Here is an 8561-nt window from a genome sequence, read left to right on the forward strand (position 1 = left end):
GGCTGAACACTAACAGCTTGGAACCAATCCTTCATTGAACCTCCAAATCTCCATTCACTTACATGTAAATTTTCCTCTTACCATCACTTTTCTTCGTTTCCCCTTTACACCTCTATTCCTGCCCCCCTTGGTCTTATATGGGCCTTTTATTCTTACTATCAATGATCATTGTTGTTTAGTAGACCACTCAAACAACGATCCTACAAATATTTGTTTATGTGTGGGAAATAATTTAATTCTCCTACAACTCTCTTCACCATCTAATACCTTAACAAAGTATATGTTTGAGTTTGTTTCTTTATCAAGATATTTTAACTGAGCGCCGATAAAATGATAAGCCTCCCTCAATGTTCTTGTTTGAGCGCCTCCTGTGCCACACACCATTTTTTCATTATATACAGATACTCAACGAACATGAATGTTTTACCAGAGAAACCAGTTTTACCCTTCTCTTGCCTGAAGCAAAAATATTATGTCTTAGTCAAGTGATATTTTTTAACATTAAATCCCATAAAGAATGTTAATTCCCTTCCTTGAAGGGACACACCCGGAATTTTCAAGAAACTCATTGCCTCCTTGATGTCATTAAATTTCCCCATCCCAGCTATATTAACTGAACCTCACTTGAGGTGGTTTCATTCAAAAAATGTTTTCCAACGTTGAAGATGGTATTGAGTTTGAAGCTTTATCGCAAGACAGGTAAGTTTTTTGTTTTTTTTTAACGATTAATTATTCATTGTTTTATATAGAACATGATTAACAATTATTGTTTTTTAACAGCCTCTCAATAATTATTGTTTTTTTTCTCTTTTTTTAACAGCCTCTCTTTATCAAAGTTGGTGGTTGATGTTGAAAATGAAGCCAATAATTATCACCAACAAAGGGAGAATCTGAATGAAACCCTTCCAGAATTAACTGAAGTTTGGAGACATAATAAGATGGCTGGGTGTTTGGACAGCCTCTCGCACCCTTTAATATTTCCCAAAGCTGTCTCAACAACAGAACAAATGACTGGCAACGAATTTCACAACCTTGAAGTTCCGAGGAGTGCTAATTCATTCCCTACCCATGTGAGTTTAAAATTTCCATCTTGATAAACTCTATTTCTCTGTTAGATTCAACTTTACTTATTACAAATTTTATAGTTTCTCGCTTTGTTTTCCAACAGAACATTACTTCAATAGCTGAGATGATAGTTGAGATCGATGATCACAACTCTGATTGGGATTATTTCGAGATCCCAAAGAGTGGTTATTTACTACCAACCTGTGATACCCTAAATTTTCATCTCTACGACCTTGATACCAAGCTCGATTTTTTAGAGGTATGGTTTATTTATTTTATATGCTCTTCCACTTTACCTTCTCCTTGCTTCACCCTATATTAATATTTTCTCTCCCCCCCTTGTCTTTAACAGAAGGAGATTCAAAATCTGGGGACATCTGCTGAAACTACCTTTGACTTATGCTGGGAAGAGGCTGATGGCTTGTGCTGGGAAGAAGCTGAATATATACCTCAAGAAAAATGTTTTAATAATATAAAGATTTTAATGTTTTCAATATTTATATATATTTGTTTTGTCTTCAATTATTTAATTATTAATTACAAAAAGAGAATAAAGGAAAAAAAAGGGAAAGGTGCGTACCCTCCCTTGACCCCCCCTCATCCCACCCCTCCCCTCCCCTTGTGTGTGTGGGGAAGGTGGGGGTGGGATGAGGGGGGATCAAGGGTGGGGGATGCACTGGGGGTGGGGGATGATGGGCGTGGTCTGTGTGGGCGTGGCTTATGATTATTATTTATTTAATTTTTTTTTATTACCACTAATTAAATTAGCTAATCTAGGTGGGGTGAATAAAAGTATGGATGGTTGTTGTTTAATGGTTTATCAGTTTTGTTTTTTGTAATTCCTGTGAATAAAATGACCCTAATATTTCTTCCCCATTCATATCATATAATTTGTAAGTCCAAGGGACTGTCCATTACATCAACAATTTTAAATAATTCATTAGTCCACCTCTTTGTATAACCTTTTTCAAAATGGCTTTTCCATCTGTATATTCTAACAATATCACCAACTTTGAACTTGGGTTTTCTCAAATTAATCTCCTTTTCATATTCTAATTTTGTAAATGATTCTGATGGTTTTGATTTTGTTGATGAATGAACTGTATTATTGTAATCATCTACAATATCCTGAATTAAATACACCCATTTTTGAGAACCGAGTTGTGTGAATTTTTAATATAATTTCTCTTTCAAAGTACGATTAAAACACTCGACAACAACTGCCTTTCCTTCATTAAAGGTGCTGTATAATTTAATACCCTTCCCCTTAAGAAATTTCATGAATATTTTGTTATAGAACTCTGTTCCCTCATCGGTCCACAGTTTCTTTGGTTTTCTTTTATCCCTATCAAATATTAGCTTAAAAGCTAACATTAAAGTATCACCCCTTTTATTTTTTAAAGGAACAACCCAAGAAAATCTACTCCTCAAATCAATAACGGTTAAAGCATACCTGTATCCCTTATCATTATTTAGTTCAATTAAATCAGCGGACCATATGTGGTCGGTGTATTTAGAATAAACTTTCCTTCTTTTAAACTTTGTGATTATAGGTTTGTGTAATTCATTAGCCAAAAGCTCCTCAGTCTTGATGACATCATTAGAGCCTAATAGTTTTTTGAGGAATAACCATGACCAAGCTTCAATTTAGCACTTATCATTTTTTTTACAATAAACCTATCAACTTTCTCTCTCAATGTAGGATTTCGTATCAAAGACAAATTATATAACATTTCTCTGTCTGCTTCATGTTTTTCATCCAATGTAGTGGTATTCCCATAAGCAATATCATGCTTCATACACACTTCATCAACCCTATTTATAGGTTTAGACCAAGGTTTAGGATTGTCAGCCTCATCTAATCTTTTATCCAAGTTTGTTCCTGGACCACAGAAAGAATATCCAGGTATATGTAGTTCCCCTGGAATTCCAGTTGTTGTAAATTTACTTCCTGACAGAAACTTTTGTATGTCTCCTCCACTTTTAGGAGAGATGAATTGGCACTTTTTAGAGCCACACACTTGACATATTCCTTTTTGATAAACTCTATTATTTTTAGCTTTTAACATAAGAGATATTTTTAGATTTAGTTTTCTTTTTACATTTGAGACAATAACTCATATTTATTTATCAGACAAATTCCGACAGAGTATCAAAACCTTTTTGGTTTTTAACATATACATTTCAATTTTAATTTTTAAAACATAAAGAATCCTTAGGAATGCCTTCACTCTCTCCTCCATTTATTTACAAATAAAACTAACTAAAGTCAATAGCATCATCAATCACTTTCTCTTCTTCCCCACTTTATCGCTTAAATCTCCTTCATGAAATTGAACTCAGCTCAGTCATTGACGACTGTAATCTTGAAGACAATATTTTCACAGCATTCATTCTTTCTTTATTTCCTCTTCGGTGAGTTGAGATTGATCTTCTTGCTGTAATACATTCAATCTTTTACGAAGCCTACTGATTTCCTCCCTCACTCTTCCCTCCCTTTCCTCCCTCTCTCTTTCCTCCTTCTCCTTTTTCTCCTCCCTCTCCTTTTTCTCCCTTTCCCCCCTCTCTCTTTCTTCCCTCTCTTCTTCAACTCCTTCCTCATCCCCAGCTACCCTTGGGTTTGAGTCCCAAAGAATATTATACATATACTCATCTGGATTTTGAGATATTCTTGTATCTGTAATTATTTTTCTCATAATAGGATACCAATAAGATTTGTTGACGATTTCTAAGAGTTTTATATTTCATAACTTTGAGAAGTTCATTTTTATTTCATATTTTAAACAAGTCTCTATTTGTGGGTTTAACAATATCAGTATAAGGCCAGTTTTTTATGACAAAATTTCCATGTATATGCTCCACATTATAAGGTATGTAATACTGAGCGCCCTTTTCTTGTAGGTATCCCTGAATACAAAAATTATAATTCTCTTGTAGTCTTTTTCCTGCCATTTATGTATCAGAAATATATGTGAGATTAATATTATGACAGGTAATACCACCCCATCTTCCCACTACCAAATCGGTTTGTATTCCTCAGCTTTCTATCCTTATCTCATTACCTTCCTTCTTTGTCATGCTAACCATCGCTATACTATCATATATTTTTCTTTTCTTAAAATCATGTATTTGTTGTTTACTAATTGTACTTCCACATAAATCCTTATCCTCACCAAGCAGATAATATTCTCCTTTACGAGACTGATTCAAATCATGTAGGTCTTCTAAGTTTATTGAAAAAGACCAATTATACCCGAAATCAGGCATATCATACCCCCATTTATTAATTCGCATGTTAACTATATGTCCTTCTTTATAAAATTCAATTGTAAGCAGGTAGTTAAATTGAATGAGGAAAGGTGTATGGTCAGTATAACCAGGTGTTGTGGTTGTAAATTTTACTTGTTTCACAAAACGTGCTGTTTTCTTTAAAAATATATGATGTGATAAATCACTAAATCTAATTAAGTCATTCGCATCTGTAGGGTTTGGATAATTGATTAATTTATAAGTATTCTTCATATTAATATTTTTACCTATACTATATTTTTGTCGTTCAGCCTGTGCCTTTGTATAATAATTTGATAAATCAATATCCTGAGAGGATTCTCCAAAGATAGAACCATCTTTTCCGACATAAGTCATTTATATTAGATTAAAAATGACATCATAAAAATTTTCATTATTGTTGAGTTGAAATAATACATATAAACATAATTGGCCACAACATTTAGAATTAATTTCTTGAACTTAAAATGTTTGATAAACACCATTCTGTAAGAATTGTATTACTTTAAAAGGTGGTGGCATACCATAACTATCAAAATAATATTTATCCTGACTATTATGAATACAAACCCAATGAGAACCATTCTGTGTGTCTAAATTCATAATAATATTCTTTGTATTCTTGGTCAACTTTGTTAATTCATTTCTCATACAGATTACCACGTTATCCATTTTTAGTTTTTTACAATACTTAGCAAGTTCTATATTTGACGTTGTATTCTTTCCAAATTGTTTAAACCATTTATCCATTTATTTATGAGAAAGATATAACCCATTACCCCTTTTAGTTAGTTTAACACCCGCTTGAGCGATAGAGGAAAGCATATCTCCAACCAACAATCTAGCTTTATCAGGTAGACTTTCAAGTTTTTGAGCAAAATCTACAATTACACCACTTCCACTAATTTGTTTCTCCAACTCCTTGTTATGTCTTTCCAATTCTTTTTGAGCTTTTAGTTGTGCCTTCCTTTCGTTAGCAGTTTTTACCGCTGCTGAAATACCACCAGTCAATGCTCCCGCCACACTTAAACCAGCAAATAAAGGAATTAGAAATGGGAGAAATCCTCCCTCTTGTATTGAATATTTCTTTAACATAGGTTTTATCATTTTAATTTTAAGTGATCCAACATCATTTAGTGTTTTTACCTGCTCTCTTGTGAGTAAAACATCAATTCTTACTGCTCCTTTTCTTTGAATTGTATTAACATTAATAATACAAGGCTTTTGATTTTGAATACAAGATGTTAATTTGTTAAGATTGATTTGATTAACATATACCGGTTCTTTCCTACTCATTTATTTATGAGAAAAAAACCTATGTGATATTAATCATAACACCATTATCTGTATTAATCTGTAATTCTGTTTCTTCCAAAAGTAAACAATCAGCATCAACTTCTTCACTCTCTCCTCTTTCAATGTATAGAGAAGTATCCACTCGATTAGACTTTATAGTTTCCTTTTGAGAACTCAGGTCAATTGCGTAGATTGTATAAAGTTTTTGAAACGCAACAATATCCAAAATAGGATCATTATTACCGTTGCTTTCACACACCTTTTGGTAAGACTTGTAGGCTTCCGCATAATCATTTTTTTCCCAATCAATTTCCAATCTATCTCGTGGGTAAAATGTACCATCAAGAGAAACCCGAAGTTGTTTCACCTTAGCATTATCACTCAGTGCATTATTCTTATCAGTACCTTCATCTCCATCTGGTTTTTAAAAAATGAGCCATAGGTATCGTGGTTTTCCTGCCAAAACACCCAAATTCCAAGTGTAGGTAGTGTGTTCCAGTTTAACGTGTTGACATCTTCTTTTAAGGTATGATACATTTAGTGGTTTCTTTGAGTTAAGTCTTCTATTTAACATCTCTTCCGTTTTAAGATTAGGAGTATATTCACTGATATACCAACACAAATCATTAATAACAAATTTATTATTGTCTCCAAAAGCATTTTGAGCCCCAAAAAGCAACCTATTTACATTATCATTCCTTTGTAGTTGAAATCTAATTTTAAGACCATAGAAAACTTTATCATAATCACAAAATCCAAATATACCTTTCAGAGGTACTGCTACAGTAAAACTATTCTCTGCTTTTGTATCATCATTATACATTGACTTCCTTTGAATATAACCAGGGTCAGCATTTGTTCCCGTTGACATATCAGGAATAAAACCTTCAACAGCTCCCTTACCCATTCTATCACTAAACGAATATTGTGTAAATTTCATCATTTCAGATGTAGCAGAGACATAATCAACCGCTTCAACCTCTTGTGTTCCAATATACAGGCGGACACTATCAAACATTTTCCAGAAGAAATCATTTACGAGTGTAGCATTAGTATTATTCGCAGCCTTAGTGAATTTAAATTTACACAGCAAGAAACTATCAGCTAGATTCAAGTAAGTTTGTTGATTATTTATTTCAAAACTTTTTGTTCCGTTTGAATTCCAGTCTGTTCCTGTTATAGCATTTACCTTAAAATAGTCTTCCTTTTTAGTGGAGTTTGAAATGATAATCGTATCATCCAAATCATAGATACTATCAATCGCTTCCATACTTGTATTTATATAGCATTAAAATCGTTGAAACCCTGACCCAAGTATTTTCATGATTTTTTGTCGTTCTTGTGAAGATAGTTGAGTTTTGCCTTTTTTTATTTCTTTGATTGCTTGTAATTTATGAGACTCCTTTTGAGCATCTTTTATACTCTTGATAGCACCCGCTACATTTCCCACGGCAGAAGCAGTTGAACCAATTAGGTCTTTATGTTTAAGAATGGTTGAACCAATACCCATAAGAGTATCAATTATTCCATCTCCTTTATTTCTAAATTGATGACCTACACCTCGTTGTCTCTTAGGTTTATAGTATCCTCTACCAAGAAACATACCTTCACCCTTATAGTATGGTGAAAGGAACATCCCATCCCCTGTAATTATTTTATATTTTCCCAACTCGTGTTTTCTCACAATAACCATTATTTATTTATCAAAAAAAACTTCACGAAGGTGAATTCTGATGGATATAATTTCATCATTAAAGGATATCATACGATTATCTTGGTCGGTTATCCTAAAATTTACTCTGTATATGGTTTTTCCTGACACAGGTAAATAGACAAGATTTTTTGGTTCCATATTAAATTTATAACCAATCGGGGGTTGAGTATGCACTGAATGAAAATATTGTATTTGTTCTTATTCCATCGTTATAAGCACCATCAATCAAATCACAATGAATTAATACTGAATTTATACCGGAGGATATTTGAATGACATTATCACTGTAAGACGTCCCGTTAGTTTCAATCTTTTTTGAAGAGAAACCCAATAGCTCTCTAAACGAATTTTCAATCGTGAAATCAACTTTATAATTATTTTTAAGTTTAATCGTTGATTTTGAAGTGTGTTTTTGAATATCTATTACCATATTTTTTGGTTCATCACCTTGTTCTTTCATAAGGTGAGAGACTTCAGAAGATATTTGAGAAATCTCGTAAGCTCCGGGTGAAACTGTTATAGTTTTGTATCCACTTCCTGGATTATAACTAAACTTGTTGTTTTTCTCTGTGATATTAAACAAGGTATTATAAGTTTCCATCGACAATAAAGATGCCTCATATGAGGCAAGGGGGTCAAGTTGTAGTGGGTAAGGGAATGATGCTGTGTAATCACTCGTTGTGAAATTAAAACTAAGAATTGTGCTTCTCATCTTATTTAATATCTAATAAAATATCTTTGTATTGACATTTATTAATTATTTTCATGTTCATCAACTGGTCTAAAATGGCTGAGGCTTCATTAAAACAATTGTTGTTTCCAGCCTTCTTACTACCCAACAGCAATAATAGCCTATTAACTAATTGTGATGGGTCATTTGGAAGAAAGCTAACACCCGAACCAAGCTTACTTAAAGCATCAATAATATGTTTCTCCTTCTCATTCTTCTTACTTTTACCAGCAACAGAAACTCCATAATCAAGTGCATTTAGCAACTCAATATACTCTCTATCTTCCTCTCTTTCTTTATCAAGTGGTTCCTCAAAATATTTTGAACCGCTGAATCCGGAGTTTGTTAGAAGAAACATTAATCTTGGAGTTAATTCAACATTTAGTTGAGTAGAACTTAAGAACACCAATTTATCATTAAATATCAATAACTTTTCTTTCACAAGATGGAACTGTGCTGGTTCTTCTG

At 33.0% G+C, this 8561-nt stretch overlaps 1 long non-coding RNA gene across 2 annotated transcripts; it reads left to right on the forward strand.

The window, feature by feature from the left end:
* The first annotated feature begins 648 nt into the window (after window positions 1-648).
* On the forward strand, window positions 649-2215 carry LOC137422473 (uncharacterized). Of its 2 annotated transcripts, none has more exons than XR_013622604.1 (4): window positions 649-699; window positions 821-1070; window positions 1146-1324; window positions 1418-2215. It is a non-coding gene; the product is annotated as an uncharacterized LOC137422473 (long non-coding RNA). The 2 variants fall into 2 exon arrangements; XR_013622603.1 differs by having other exon boundaries at window positions 1169-1324.
* The last annotated feature ends 6346 nt before the right edge of the window (window positions 2216-8561 follow it).

This window comes from Myxine glutinosa, chromosome 2 (genome assembly GCF_964187855.1).
Source record: "Myxine glutinosa chromosome 2, kmMyxGlut1.1, whole genome shotgun sequence".
NCBI lineage: Eukaryota > Metazoa > Chordata > Myxini > Myxiniformes > Myxinidae > Myxine > Myxine glutinosa.